Here is a 16,244-nt window from a genome sequence, read left to right as displayed (position 1 = left end):
TGTGAATGAATGGATGATTTTGATGAATGAAGTGAACAAGTCTTTTTTTCTTAATTCCATGCCTAAATTCATACATTACTACTGTGGATTAGAATTTAGAAGCTCCAGGGACATTAATCTACCTTATACTGCAGTAAAATAGCAGTGATTTTTTTGTGAAAATTGATCCCACACAGGTAGTTCTAAAATTAGACACTACAATTTTGATGTATCATTAAGTGTTCCATTTAAATTCCATGATCAGTGGCCTAAAACACAAGAAAGAAATTTTTCAGAATAGAGTCCATGAGATGTCTTTATATTCAGTAGGTTATATTAAATATATTTTAAAGGAGTAATGGAACAGCAGAGGAGATAATAAAAGGAAGTATTGAAAGAAAATAACAGAGATGAGCATTTGGCCTAGCATTGGAGTAAGTCCCATATTGGAGGAGGTTCTTGGACTTGATACCAAGGTCTAGCTCCTGATTCCACCTTCTTGCTATTGTGGACCTTGAGAGGCAGTACTGATACCTCAAAGAATTGGATCCCAGCCACCCACGTGGGAGATCTGGATGGAGTTCCCAGCTCCTTGCTTTAACTTGGCGCAGTCCCAGTTCACTCACCCTTGTGCGCATTTGTGGAGTGAATCAGCAGTTGAGTTCTCTCTCTCTCTCTCTCTCTCTCTCTCTCTCTCTCTCTCTCTCTCCTTCCATCTCTCCCTCCCTCCCTCCTTCAAGTAAGCACTTTTTTTTTGTAAAAAGGAAAATTATACATCTCTTCTATTAAGTCTCCCATTAGAAGATGGAGATAATGAATAGTTACTATTTTGCTTACGCAGCATTTCTTGGCCCTTTAAATTAAAAAATTTTACCATTATTTTTTGGAACCACTCATTCCTCATTCCACATGATCTTGTCCTCCCTCACTTCCCCTTCTTAGTACAGTAATGGGCTCATAATCTGGACAGAGCCAATTAGACTTTCCTGGGAATCTGAATCTTGAATAGAGTGAAGTTATTTGGATTCCAGGTCCCACTAAAATTTTGGATATTTAGGTTTTTCCTTCCAGACCTTCAATTCTATGTCACCAGTATCTTTCAAATAAGTATCTCCAAATTTAAGTTATCAGAATCAATTTCTGTTGTATAAAACAGAAGGCAAAGAACCGTGTCTGATATAGGAGACTGGTAAAAAAAATATTTTGACTCATTCGTCACTGTGGTTAAAGAGAAAGGCAGAGATTCAGGAAAGGGTATGGAATTATGACTCCAGACATTTATCTCGCAGCTACGTTGACCAAGTGTTGGAAATATATGATCTCCTTACATGTATTTCATTTGTTTGTTAGTTTTCCACCTGTACCAGGCACACAACAAGATAGTTCTGTAGTCAACAATGTGGCCAGATTATTTTAAGGACTCCTAAAATGTTTTGAATAATTTTTCTTCCTATGATGCTTAATATCTTGCAGTAATGCAACTAAAAGTGTTATAACACTGATTTCTTTAGGATGATTCTAAAAAGTACTTTTGTTCATTAGATCATTTTAATGTTACAAATGTCATTCAAGCTTATTATAAAAATTGCAAACAGATTGAGCATTTGACTTGCTGGTTAAGATGATGCTTCAGACACCTGTATCCCATGTTGGAGTGCCTGGTTCAATTCCTGGCTCTGCTTCTGATCCAGCTTCCTGCTAATGTATCCTGTGAGGTAGTAGGTGATGATTGAAGATCCTGGCTCCCTAAAACTCAATGTGAGAGTTCCAGACTGGGTACCATGCTCCTAGCTTCAGCCTGGCCCAGCCCTAAATGTTGAGGGCATTTGGAGAATGAAACAGCAGAGGAAGATCTCTCTCTCTCTCTCTCTCTCTCTCTCACACACACACACATACCCCTTCTCTCTCATAGATTGAAAATAAATAAATACCTACTTCTTAAAAATTGTTAAGAGTAAAGAAAGGCATAAAATGAAAAAGATAAGATCCATGTCATCTTCTTTCTCAGAGAAAATATTTTCTTATCTAGGATATTTCTAGATATACCTGCTAACCATTTTAGTTCTAGTGGAAGACATATTACAAAACTTGCCTCAATGGAGGATGACATTAGAGATGACAGTTTGTGAAAACAAACTCTATTTGCTTTTTGGTTTATTTATGAACTTCAAAAGCCCAGGCCTCAGAGGAAAGACAGAGTTTTGGAGGCAATGGGGAAGAATGAAGCTTGTTACCTGGTAAGACTAGATGGGGTTCCTTAGATTGGAATGACGGGAAGACAGTGACAACTTGATAATGAAGCATGGTCCTTGGGTAAGGGCAAGGGACTGGTCAAAAAGAATCCATGGATGGGTGCAGAGTTGACATCAGAGGCACTACTCTCCTCCACTTTCAGAATGGTCACCCCTGCATTGATCAACACTGAATCTTCATTCATTTGAGTCCAACACAACTGATATCTGTGATACAGAGCATGTCAGTCTTCCTTTCCAGTGAGTCCACCAGCTCCCAACACCCAGCAAGAAAGGATTTCATGTGTGTCCTAAGAGGGTCCATCCTGACCTTTTGGATGACTTAGGGCGTAGGTGAGACACTAGGTCACACAGTGAATCAGTATGTCCGTAATAGTGGAGTAACAGGCATTATGTATGTGGGACTGGGTGGAGCTAGCTTGAGATCCACCCCTTTGCTAATGAGCCAATAAAATGGAAAAACACACACTGTTACACAAAGTGATCTTAATACACAAATGATCTTCAACTTGCTTTTTCTCAGAGTGATGTATCTTTAACATCAGTGTAAGAAGATCTCTATTTGTTTGTTTATTTGAGAAGCAGAGGGACTCTGAGCTACTTATTCATTTCCCCAAATGCCCAAAATGACTGGGTTGGGGGCTAAAGCTGAGAGCCAGATCTCCTACGTGGGTGATAAGAAGCCAATTGTCTGAGACATCACTGCTGCCTCCCATCAACTGCAATGGTAGGGGGCTGCAATCAGGAGCCAGGGAGAGTAATCAAACTCAGGCCCTGAAACATGGGGTGGAGTGAATTTACCACAAGGGTACATGCCTGTTCCAGATTTCTATTTTTAAAATGGCTACTTCATATTCTTATACTTTGGTCCTCAAATGATGGGTCTGTATTTTCACTATCTCCCTCCCTCTCTCTTCCCCTCACCTTGGATATTACAAAGCCATCACGAGTGTTCTTTCGCATACATCACTGCGTTTTTGTTTGTGGTAGTCAGGATAAATTCTTGGAAGGGAAGTTGCTGAGTCAAAAGCCATAGTAACCAATGAAAATATTGACAAGTTGTTCTACAAAATGTTTGGTCTTGTATCCATTTGTGCTTTCATATGTTCCTATTTACCAACATTCTCTCTAACACCAGATTTTGCAATCTTTTTACATCTTTGCACTCTGAATAATCATACAGCAATTTATCTTTAAATTGGTCTCCATATTTTGGAGGAATCCATTCCAAATTTATCTGTTTCAATTTAGTAAGGTGATTAAACTATTCTGTCTTGTGGACAGGCACTATTTTTTATTCAGTATAATAGATCTTTACTAAACTCCCATCATGTGTCTAGTTGATTACATTGAATAAGACTGAAAACAGTAACAGAATTTTGTCCCACAGAAAGTGGCAGAAAAATGCAAACATCAGGCATTTTAATAGTAACAATTTTCCTCTGGCACAACTGGTTTTGAGTGATACTAGCCCCTGAAGAATAGGAAGACTTAGCTACAAAGTACACTTAACAGGTAATTGAACACATTGAAGTGTTGGAGTTATTTTGTATTTTTCACTTCAAAACTAGAAAATACCATGGCAAATCAATTTTGGTTTTGGCATAATAAATATTGATCTCTTCTCCCTGGAAGTGTGGTAATTAGAAATATGACTCAGTGACTCCTTCATGTCACTACTGATTTGTGACTGAAAACCATGACACTGGCATTAAAAATGACACTTGCTTCCTCACTTGCTATGGGAGGAGGCAGCTATGACAGGTAATCACTGAGTTGAATAAGGAACTGTGACATAGCTCTCTTTCGTGATGTCATCTTCGATTGAGATCTAATCTGTCTGAAGACAGTTCCAACTCTGCTTCTCACACAGCTGTTAAAATTGTGGAAAAGCTTATGATAACATTAGCTTTATGCTATGCTCTTACATCTTGGTTCATGGACAAGCTGACGATAGATGGGAAAGGAACGGTGCAACAATTCGTGCTTTCCCGAGGAGTACAGAGGTAAGCTGGGGGGCTGGGGTAGCGAGGGGTCCCATACTCAACCAGACTCCAGAATACTTAGGAATTGAAGGAGATTTCTTCAGTATAAGATTTCAGAGTCTTTAATACACCAGTGTGACAAGGATCCATTTTTCAGTGTTTCCCCAGCTCATTTGGCCTGGCACCATATTTCCTCCGATGAATTATGCTACTTTGTGCCACCCACCGTCCACTTTGCTTTCTTAAACCCGATGGGGCTTTGATGAATGGATGCTACCCCACCTTAACTGAGGGAAAAGCCACTGTTCCAAGTTAGGACACCTGGAAGCTGGGACATGAATTTGCAGTATAAAGAGCCATAGATTGGGCTTCACCCCTTCCAGCTGGAGACTCCTAGACACAACATGCCTGCCCTGATTATTCTGTCATCACTGCTTCTGTGTCCTCTAGGGTTGCTCTACCTCCTGCCAGCTCCCTACTCTGGGAGGCTTCCCATCAGTTCTCAGAGCTCCTGATACCCTTCTATGAAACTCCTTTTTGCCTAAACTGGATAGAATAAGTTTTCTAATGTTTGCAGTCGGAGGACACAAGCTTCATTTTTCTTTTTCAGCTCATCTCTCATCACATCACTAGATTGAAAGAGGGACACTAACTAAAAGCCCTACATGGACTGCATTGCCTAACACATTCTAAAAGCTAAGAGAAAAGGGCAGTTTGGGGCTGGCGCTGTGGCATAGTGGGTAAAGCCGCCTCCTGCAGTGTTGGCATCCCATATGGGTGCTGGTTTTAGTCCCAGCTGCTCCACTTCTGATCTAGCTCTCTGCCATAGCCTGGGAAAACAGTAGAAGATGGCCCAAGTCCTTGGGCTCCTGCACTCACATGGGAGACCCAGAGGAAGCTCCTGGCTCCCGACTTCGAATCAGTGCAGCTCCGGCCATTTCAGCCAATTGGGGAGTGAACCAACAGATGGAAGACCTCTCTCTCTCTCTCTGCCTCTCCTTCTCTGTACAACTCTGACTTTCAAATAAATGCACAAATCTTTAAAAAAAAAAAAAAAGAAAAAAAAGGCAGCTTTTAGGAAGCATTGTTTTAAGCTTTTTTTTTTTTTTTTAAGAAACTGGAAAACCAGATATAAGGATACCCGAGAAGGGCTAGTGCCTAAAATTTATTTTCTCTTCTAGTAACAGAATGAACTGGAAAATATCCTTGTGTTGAGTTTTGGTGGTTATCTAACAAACTACTAATTATTTTAAATAAATAAAACACTACTTGGTGCAGGAGCTGAGCAAAGCTGTTAAGCCACATCTTAGGGTGCCTGTGTCTATAAGAGTGCCTGCGTTTTAGTGCTGCCTCTGCTTCCCATCCAGCTACTTGCTAACGCACATCCTGGAAGGCAGCAATGATGGCTCAAGTACGTGGGTTCCTACCACCCATGTGGGAGACTGGATTGAGTTTTGGGTTTCTAGCTTTGGCCTAGTTCCATCCTGGCTGTTGAGGGCATTTGGGGAGTAAATCACTGAATAAAAGATGTCTTTCTCTGTCTCCTTGCTTTTCAAGTAAAAAAAAAAAAAAGAAATAAAAACCCACTTGTTTTTTAAAGATTTTTTGAGTTACAGAAAGACATAGAGCCAGAGAAAGAGACACAGAAAGAGGTCTTCCATCTGCTGGTTCACTCCCCAAATGACCACAACAGCCAGAGCTGAGCTCATCTGAACCCTGGAGCCAGGAGCTTCCTCCAGGTCTCCCATGGGGGTGCAGGGGCCCAAGCACTTGGGCCATCTTCCACTGCTTTCCTAGGCCATAGCATAGAGCTGGATCAGAAGTGGAGCAGCCAGGACTTGAACCAGTGCCTATGTGAGATGACAGTGCCACAGGCCAGGGCTTTAACCTGCTGCACCACAGTGCCAGTCCCAAACCCACTACTCTTAAGAAAATACTTGAGTCTTTTAGGAAAAATTTGCCCTCTCTGAATTAATTATTTAACAAACATTTTCTTAATTAGTTCTTAATAGCCATATGTCAGTAAGCAGTATTCATTGAGCATCTACTATGTGACAGACATCGTGCTAAGGCCAAGGATTCCCCCCCGCCCCCATGAGCTGGTGGTGGGAAGATTTCCATACAAACACAGTTATATTCTTCACTGTTTAATTGTATTTATTTATTCTGAACCAACAGATCAGTCAACCAATACAGATGAGTTTCAGATTCTTAGTGCAGCAACTTCGATGACAATCAACTTTTGAACCTTAAAAGAGGTGTTTTATTGATCTGCACCACTCCTTTTCGGTATCTGGGATTCAAATTGTACTTTCAAATTTGATCTGTTATCAAGCCACACTGAATGAAAAGAATCAAACTGCTCCAGAAAAATTCTAGAAATTGACACAGCAGCTAATGTTTTCAGTCAGCTGTTTTTCGTTCTTTCCTCTTTATCTGTCTTGGTGACCAAGACTTTCCTTACTTTTGGAACTCAGCATCCTGAATTCCAACTATCGAGACCACAGGATCCAAGCGCTGGAAGCCAGCCAGACATGCCCTAGGGGTAGCAAACAGATTGTGGGTCTAAAAGAGGAACACAATTGCTAAACCATTGACTTGAGACTAATGAGAATGTTAAGGACACCTCAAAATAGATGAGGGCACTGTTCCTCTTCTATTGTGTGTGGGAGGATACAAACCTGCAAGAGACAGGACTTAACATTCTGTGAAATTCTATCTTTGCAGTAGGCTAAACCCAGGCCTTCTACAAAATACAGCTGACTCCAATTTCACATTCAGTTCTGCTGATTCGGGCGGTATAATTCCACATGGGACCAAGGTTTTCAATTCTAAGGTGAAATACCTGTAACAATTATTGCTGTGCTTAAGTGTTTCACACAAGTTTGACGTGAATGAGCCGGCAAGTGCACAACAGCATGCCAAGCCCTGGAATTTAAAGGTGTTGCTCTGGGCCTTGTCTGCCTGGAATCAGCTGTGACAACATATCCTTTCATTTCCCAGGTTCAGGACTTCTGTCCACTTCTGGCATGTTGGTCCCCTGTCACTTCTGAAAGTTACCGTGAATCCGTTCTCGAAGATAACCATAAACTATATTACCGGAAGAAGGGTCGCTAGGAGTAGCAGCGGCGCCTTGAACTTTATAAGTAGGCAGGATCAGGGAGGACAGAGGGCCAGCGCGCCCTGGGGCAACACACTGGACACTGTGTCAGGTTGCGCAGGTTGCTCTCCAGACCTGGAAAAAGAGTGGGGGCGAGGCTCCAGGGTCTCAAGCGTCGCAGCAGGGCGGACAGCTGCGGCTGCAGGCTGTGCACGTGACCCACCGGCCGGCAGCGCAGGTGCCAGGGAGGGAAGGGGGGCTGCGCGGAGGAGCGGGACTTCCGGGGAGAGCGGGCACGCGCGCGGCTCGCCAGCGGCGGGGGCGGGGGCGGAGCGGGGAGGGGAGCGCGCGCGCCGACTACCCGCGGAGAGGGAAGGGGCGGGGGGCTGCGCGCGGGCTCGCGTGAGGCGGGAGTGGGCGGAGCCGCTGGGGCGTCCGAACCCGCCCGGGGGGCCCTAAAGGTGCGTCTGGAGGCTGCAGCCGGCTGCCTGGGGCCGAGCGAGCCGGCCGAGCCACCTGCCGCGCGGGCTGCTGCTTTCTATTTACTAGGGACCACAGTATCCGCCCGGGAGTCCGGGGGCGCGCAGGCGCGCGCGCTCCCTCGCCACTACTGCATCCCTAAACCGGCAGGGCGAAGCTACTGCGGTTTCCCTTAACCTCAGCACCGTGAGGAGCAAGCAGAGCCATTGTGCAACAGGGAGAGCCCGGTGCCCGCGCTGCCGCCTCCGGTACATAACCCAGCAGATCGCTCACCCTAGCGGGTAAGCCAGTCTGTCTCGTTGTAACCTGTCCGGGTTTGGTGTCTGCAGACCCAGGGGAGAGGGTGGGAGGCTGCTGGTGCTCCCGGGGTGGGGGGCGAGACCCGGAGTTGAAATTTCAGGGGTAGGCAGCCTCAAGCAGCGTCGTCTAGAGGGAGCAGTTACTACTCTGGTTACTTCTGCTACTAACCCCAGAGTTGCTCCCCCTTCCTCCCCTCACCCCCGGCCCAGGTATGTACAGTGTTCCTCGGTTGCCAAGGAGACTGGCTTAAACATCAGCCTTGGGACGTCTATTGAAAGAACTGATTTCTTAAATGATGCTGTTGTTTGTTTGATTTTTTTTTGTAATAAAATGTACACTGAGGACTTTGTAGTAATTTGGCATTCGTTCATCTGTGTGCAGGTTTCATTAAACTTCAGGAAAAGCTGTAATTGCCCTATGTGGCTTTTAAAAGGATTTGTCAGATGATTTTGCTCAATGGATTGTGTCTTGAATCATAAATTACTCCCATTTTGGTGATATCAAGACTTGACTTGATTGCGATTGAAGTCCCTTCTTCCTCTCGATTTCCATGTCTAGTTAGGCATGACATCCTTAGCATTAAAAGCAGAAAGTGGTTTGTGATTCCCCACACCAGAATAATATGTTGTAAAGTGACCAGAACAGAAATACATATGTGTCCATTCGTAGCATAACAAGATAGCATCCATGACATAGAGCTTTGCTAACATTTCTATATCCATGGCATAATTATTTATGTGCAGTTTTCTGCACCCACCTCTGCCTGTTTCTGGAAAGATTCTGTGTTCTTTCAAGTCTTTCATCGACTTTTGGAAGATATGTCAATATTCATTTGTTGATAGATGCAAAATACGTGCCATAGGTTACTACTCCAGAGTCTAAGGTTTTAGAGCTCATGTTAAACTGTAGATTTTTTTTTTCATAGACTGGCTCCTTTCCAGGAACATAGACGAGACTCTTGAAAGAGGTCAGGGTTTCAGTTCCACGGGAGCACCTGATACCTGGACTGTCAGTTTTGTTTTGAGGCTCCAAGTGCCTTGTGGGTGAACTTATAAACTAGCACGTGAAGGCATCAGCAAGCCAGTAATTACACTTTGCACCAATTTCATACCTTCACCACAGACAGAAATGACCGTGTAAGGAACTACTAGCATTCAACAATTCACATTATTTTCTGTTGTTATTTGTTCGTCTTTTCTACTGTTGTTGAATGAGAAAGGACATATATCAAATTAATATCATTTATATTTTTAAACTATGTCATACAAAGTGTAATAATGGAAAGGAATAAGAAAGTCAAATGACATTTAAGGTAGACATGAGGATTTATCCAACTCACAGAAGGCTGGGAGACAGATAATGATGACAACACTTTACATTATGGTTCACAAAGCACTTTCCATGGACTTTTTAAAATCCTCCTAACAATCTTGTGAGGTCTAGAAATTACCTTCAATTTAAAGCTGCAGGGTCTATGATACAAACCTGGTGGAAGAGCATGGAGCCAGTGGATAGGGAAGCTCTTTCTGGGTCCAGGTTCTATCCCCCCCCCCCTTTTTTTTTCTTTAAGGTGTCTGCATTTCAGGTGTGGGCAAGGATCCAACAGGTGGGATAGAGTGTAGCAGGCCTGATGGGAGACAAGTGAGAGGGAGGGTTATGGAATGTGGCCTCTGGACAGGCAAACCTCTATCAAACATTCTCTATTGGAGTTGATTGTTGCTGCCCAAGCTTTGAATCGTGCCAGATTTTCAAGGAAAACAGAAGCTTTGCATTTTTCATGGGAAGTCCTTAATTTTAAAAACTGTAAGGGCCACTTTAAAATAGTTAAGCTACATTTGATTGTGTTTGGCCAGTGTGCTATCCATGACGACTGAGGTCTCACCCAATTCCAAGCTGTGATTCTCTAATAAAATACTAATGTGAACAAGTATATCCATCATTAAAAGAGTGATCAGGAGTTTTCTGATTTCAGAATTAGCATCTCTAGTAAATGCTTTGTCTGTTCTTCAATACAGGTCCAAGTTTGTTTCTGAGGTTTCCAAGGTCTCTCCTACAACTCAGAGAAAATGAAAAACCAGGAAGTGCTCCACAATAGAATTTTTAAATCTGGTGGAGCAAAAGGATTTATAGTTCAAGGCTTCTGTTTTAAAAAATATTTTAAATTTTTATTTGAAACAATAATTTTACAGTGTGATATTTCAATACATGTATTGATCAGATGAGGGCAATTAGCATATCTACCACCTCAAGTATTTATGATTTGTGTGTGTGTGTGTGTTAGGAGCATTCTAAATCCTGTCTACTAGCTATTTTGAGATATATAATTAATTATTTTCCATCAGTTACCCCACTGTGGTATAGAATGTTGTAAGTATTCCTCTATCCAACTGCACTTCTGTACCCATTAACCATTGTCTCTCCCATTCCTTCCTCCCTTCTGCCCTTTCCAGCCTCTGGTCATCACTATTCTACTCTCTACTTCTATGAGATCAACTTTTGAAGCTTTCACATATAAGTGAAAACATGCAGTAATAGTCCCTGGGCCTGACTTATTTCACTTACTGTAATGTCCTTCAGGGTCATCCATGCTGCTGCAAATGACAGGATTTTACTCTTTTTATGCTTGAGTAGTATTCCACTGTGTATATGGAACCACATTTTGTTTATCTACTCATCTGTCAGTGTACACTTTGGTTCATTCTGTATCGTGGCTGTTGTGAATAGTGCTACAGTAAACGTGGGTGTACAGGTGTCTGTTCCCTCAACTCGTTTCCTTTCCTTGGGATATATACCCATGGTGGTTACTGGCTCATGTGGTTCTTCTATTTCTAATTTTTGAGGAAACTCCACACTGCTTTCCATAATGGCTGTTATGGTTCAAAACTTCATATGTTTCTGGTTTAATCTTTTTCCTCGCAAGAGGCTAAAATGTATAGAAAAAAATTATTTGAGTACAGTTTGCCCTCGTATTCACAGGTTCTATGAACCAAATGCAGGTTGAAAATATTAGAAAAAAATTTCACCTGTGCTGAACATGTACAAACTTTCTCATCTTTAGTCCCCTGACAATATACTGTAGCAGCTTTATTACACAGCATTTACACTGTATTAGTATTACAAGTAATCTAGGGGCTGGTGCTGTGGGTTAAGCCTCTCTGCCTGTGGCGCCGGCATCCCATATAGACATCGGTTCTCTTCTGATCCAGCTCACTGCTGATGGCCTGAGAAAGCAGTGGAGGGTGGCCCAAGTGATTGAGCCCCTGCACCCACTTGGGAGACCCAGAAGCTCCTGGCTCTTGGCATCAGATTGGCCCAGTTCCAGCCATTGTGGTCATTTGAGGAGTGAACCAATGGATGGAAGACCTCTCTGTGTCTCTCCCTCTCTCTGTAACTCTGCCTCTCAAATGAATAAATAAAAAAAAAAAACAAACAAACAAGTAATCTAGAGATAGCTTTAAGTATACAGGATGGTTGTATAGATTATACACAAATACTGTATATTATGAGCATCTGCAAATGTTGGTAACTGCAGGGGCTCCTGGAACTAACCCTCCAACAAACCCGAGGAATGACTCTACTTGTAGTAGGCAGAGGTAGAATTTAAAAATTGTCAGAAAAAGAGCTTTGTGAGCTTTTTAATAAAAACTTCTGATTAGGGATTTAAGTTAAAACCCATCCCAGAACACTGCCATGATGCCAAAGGAACAAAAACATAAACGAGAGTGCAGGGATTTGGCTTAACCTTTAAGATTCCGACACCCTTATTGGAGAGCCTGGGTTTGAGTCCTGGCTCTAACTCCCAGTTCCAGCTTCCCCTCAAAGACTGGAATGCAGCAGGGATGGCTCAGTAATTGGTTCCTATCACTCATGTGGGAAACCTGGATTGAGCTCTGGCTCCTGGCATTGGCCCCAGCACAGTGCTAGCCATTTAGGGCATTTGGAGAGTGAGCCACTTGATGGGAGCATTTTCTGACTGCCTGTCTGTAACCATCTCTCTGCTTCTGAAGTAAGTTAAATAAATACATGGGAACTCAAGGGGACATTCAGTCCCAACACCCCGGCTTAGAAAATGCCATTTAAAACCATGGCTGAAAAAGAACGTGTAAGATCAGTCCCATTCACAATAGATTCACAAAAATTTAATTACCTTGAATAAATTTAACCAAGGAGGTGAACGATCTCTATGATGAAAACTATAAAATTAAAGGAAGAAATAGAAGACGACACACAAAAATGGAAAAATCTTCCATGTTTATGGATTAGAAGAATTAATATCTTCAAAAGTCCATAGTACTGAAAGCAATTGACAGAGTCAATGCAATTCCAATCAAAATACCAATGACATTCTTCTCAGATCTAGGAAAAAGAATGCTAAAATTCATATGGACACAAAAGAAACCCTGAGTAGCTAAAGCAATCTTTTTTTAAAAAAAGATTTATTTATTTACTTGAAAGAGATATATATAGAGAAAGGGAGGCAGAGAGAGAGAAAGATCTTCCATCTGCTGGTTCACTCCTCAGATGGCTGCAATGGCTGGAGCTGTGCCAATCCAAAGCCATGAGCCAGAAGCTTCCAGGTCTCTCACGTGGGTGCAAGGGCCCGAGGACTTGGACCATCTTGTACTGCTTCCCCAGGCCACAGCAGAGAGCTGGATCTGAAGTGGAGCAGCCGGGACTCGAACCGATGCCCATAAGGGATGCGAGCACTACAGGAGGCTGCTTTATCCATTACAGCACAGCACTGGCCCCAACTAAAACAATCTTAAACACCCAAAAACAAAGCTGGAGGCATTACAATATCATATTTCAAGACATTCTAATGGCAGTTGTAATCAAAACAGTCTAGTACCAGTGAAAAAAATTGATGTGTAGAACAATGGAATGGAACAGAAACTCCAGAAATCAATCCCAGCATCTATAACCAACTAATTTTTGACAAAGGAGCTAAAATTAATCCCTGGATAAAAGACAGTCTCTTGAACAAATGGTGCTGAGAAAATTGGAACTCTGTGTGCATAAGTATGAAGCAACACCCTTATACCTTATACAAAAATCAACTCAAAATGAATCAAGGATCTAACTATGACAAGATACCATCAAAATACTAGAGGAGAACTTTGGGGGAAGCCCTGCAAGACATTGGCATAGGAAAAGACTTCTTGGAAAAGACCCCAGAAGCACAGGAAATCAAAGATAAAATTGGCAAATGAATTACATCAACCCAAGAAGCTTTTGCATTTCAAAAGAGACACTCAGCAAAGTGAAGAGGCAACTGACAGAATGGGAGAAATATTTGCAAACTATGCAACTGATGAAAGATTAATATCCAGAATCTTTAAAGAGCTCAAGAAACTCAACAACAACAAAACAATCCAGTTAAGAAATGGGCAAAGGACTTAAACTGGCATTTTTTAAAAGAGGAAGTTCTCAAATGGTCAACATATACATGAAAAATGCTTGGGATCACTAGCCATCAGGGAAATGCAGATCAAAACCACCATAAGGTTTCACCTCACCCCAGTTAGAATGGGTTCCATATAGAAATCAACAAACCATAAATGCTGGCGAGGATATGGAGAAAAAGGTACCCTCATCCACTGTTGGTGGGAATGTAAATTAGTGTACCCATTGTAGAAGACAGTATGGAGATACCTCAGAAAGCTGAAACTAGATCTGTCATATGATCCAGAAGTCCCACTCCTGGGAATTTACCCAAATAAGTTTCTGAAAGAATTATCTGTACTGTACTGTATGTAGTTCAGTTCACAATAGCTAAGATATAGAATCAACTAGATGTCCATCAGCTGATGACTGAGTAAGGAAATTGTGTATACATATAGTATGGAATACTACTCTGCTATAAAAAGGATTGAAACCCTGTGTTTTGCAACACAATGGATGCAACTGGAAACCATTATACTTAGTGAAATGAGCCAGTCCCAAAAAAGACAACTACCATATATTTCCTTGATCTATGGTAACTAATAGAGTACCGAAAAGAATGTATATAAGTAAAATTTGACATTTTGAGATTTGATGATTGTTTATAGCTCTTGTCTCTACTGTTGAGGAACAATGTTTTTTTCTTACTCTTTGTTGAATTCTTCACTTAGTGTAGAGTTATTCTTATGGGTATAGAATTGACTGAGTGTAGATCATTATAAAAAATAAAGGAAGGAATTGGAAAGGAAGAAGGCGGGAATGGGAGCATGGATGAGAGGGAGGGTAGAGTGGGAAGTATTATTATGTTCTTAAATCTGTACATATGAAATACATGAAATTTGTTCACCTTAGAAAAAAATGTAAAAATAAAAAAATATTTTAAAAAGGAAATGTCGTTTAATTCTTAAAAGCATATTGTAGTGCTGCCACTTTCTCACATTTCTGCTAAAGCTACTGAAGTGCCGGTGGCTTCACTGGAGCAAATGGTCACAAGGAATGTTATTTTGTTTATGGTGTTTCTTTGGAGGATCCGTGAAGATATACTTTACTGGAAGAGAAGAAAAAGCAAAACAATCTGAGCAGTGACTTGTAATTGTTCTCTTGTTCTAATATAAAGTATTTCAGTTTTCATTTCAGGGAGATGTGCTGCACCCTTAGTAAATCGCTATGCAAGTGTTAAATCTGTGCTGTTATAACAGAGGCCTGGCTGTGACCATTCCGTTTCTACTCTTAGGATTCAGAGCAAACGTGCATACTGTTTCTGGTAGTGTCACATGTTGAGCTCCTCCTGTGTCCAAGTTACTTTTCATATTGTCTTCATAGCATCTCTGTAAGGGGCATCTTATATCTATTTCACAGATGAAGAATCCAAGACTGTGTGAAGTTATACTGGACCAAAGAGAAAAAACTTTAAACCTCAGCTGCTGTCTTGCTTATCCTTTCTTCTCTGCCTGTCACCTAATGGAGGTTATAGACATGTGCATGACTGAGATCTAAAGACTGTTCTACATTAATTGCTATGAAAGAAATTTGAGAGAACATAGAAGCACAGACACAGGAAGACATAGAAACACTCTGATTGTTGATCAGTTTAATCCTTATGTAGATGGGGAGTTAGTGCTGGAGTTAGTGTCTGGGTCTGATTATATTAAATGAAGATCCTTTTACCAATTGAAAGATGGGTGACTCTGCCACAGTCAGTTGGAAATGTGAGTTGGGAGGATGATGCTAGTGGTATCCAATATCAATGAGCTGACTGTGGCTGAAGGGAGGAAATATAATCTCCAAGATGGAGAAATGGGAACTAGGGATGGGTGGGAGGAGATAGAGGAGGACACAGTGGTGAAGGAGACCTGGAGGGGAGTTGTGGATGTGGAAGAGAATTCTAAGAGTGCAGTACTGATGCTCCTAAAATATTGGACAAGGTGGCAAGGGCGAGCCCAGCAGGATGTTCTCCAGGTGGAGTCACCCATGCACTATTGCAGTCTACATTTTTGTTTGTTTGTTTTTGCTTTTGTTTTTTTACAGTCTGTATTTTTAATGTCCAGTGGCTGGCACATAATTTAATCTCAGGATACCATTTTCTCTAGGAAGGGTTTACATATATTTTTACATTAATTGTAATGAATAGATACACAGATTTTTTTAAAAATGGGAAAAGAAGACTGAGTGGCTAAAATTGCTACTTAATGTGCCTGCAGCCCATATCAGAGTGTCTGGATTTGAGTCTCCACTCTTCTCACAGTTCCAGCTTCCTACTAATGCACACCTTCAGAGGCAGCAGGTGATGATTTAAGTACCTATATCCCTGTCACTCATGTGGGAGGTTTGGTTTGAGTTCCTGGCTCATGGCCTCAGCTGGCCCAGCCCTAGATGTTATGGGCATTTGAGAAGTGAACCAGGGGATGTGAGAGAGCTGCCTGTCTCTCATATAAATAAATGGGAGAAGAGATTCTGGCAAATTAGAAATAAAAGGTGCACTCATTTTCTTCTAGTGGAGTCATAAATTTAGAGGGTAGGAAGCTCTTGCAAATTGAGATTTTAATAGGAGATACATTTTTGATAAGTCTCATATCTGTGGGGCAGATACTGAGACATGTAAGCTATTTGTTCACCATTTGAGAACCTGTACTCAGAGCCAGAGGGAGCTTTGGTAATGGGTAAATATACTCTGCTGTCGATCCTTTCCCTGTCAGATGAGTTCCT

General features: G+C 41.8%; 1 protein-coding gene across 4 annotated transcripts in view; it reads left to right on the top strand.

The window, feature by feature from the left end:
• Positions 1 to 7,663: 7,663 nt before the first annotated feature.
• Positions 7,664 to 16,244, top strand: part of KLHL32 (kelch like family member 32) — a 256,551-nt gene continuing 247,970 nt past the window's right edge. For 3 of the 4 annotated variants that reach the window (XM_051855442.2, XM_008263237.4, XM_017345291.3), the window contains exon 1: positions 7,667 to 8,077. The gene's annotated coding sequence lies outside the window, so the exon portion shown is untranslated. Of the gene's footprint in view, positions 8,078 to 16,244 lie in introns of all 4 variants that reach the window. The other variant, XM_051855446.2, reaches the window with a different exon arrangement.

This window comes from Oryctolagus cuniculus, chromosome 5, assembly GCF_964237555.1.
Source record: "Oryctolagus cuniculus chromosome 5, mOryCun1.1, whole genome shotgun sequence".
Lineage (NCBI taxonomy): Eukaryota > Metazoa > Chordata > Mammalia > Lagomorpha > Leporidae > Oryctolagus > Oryctolagus cuniculus.
This window is presented reverse-complemented; position numbering and strand designations above follow the sequence as displayed.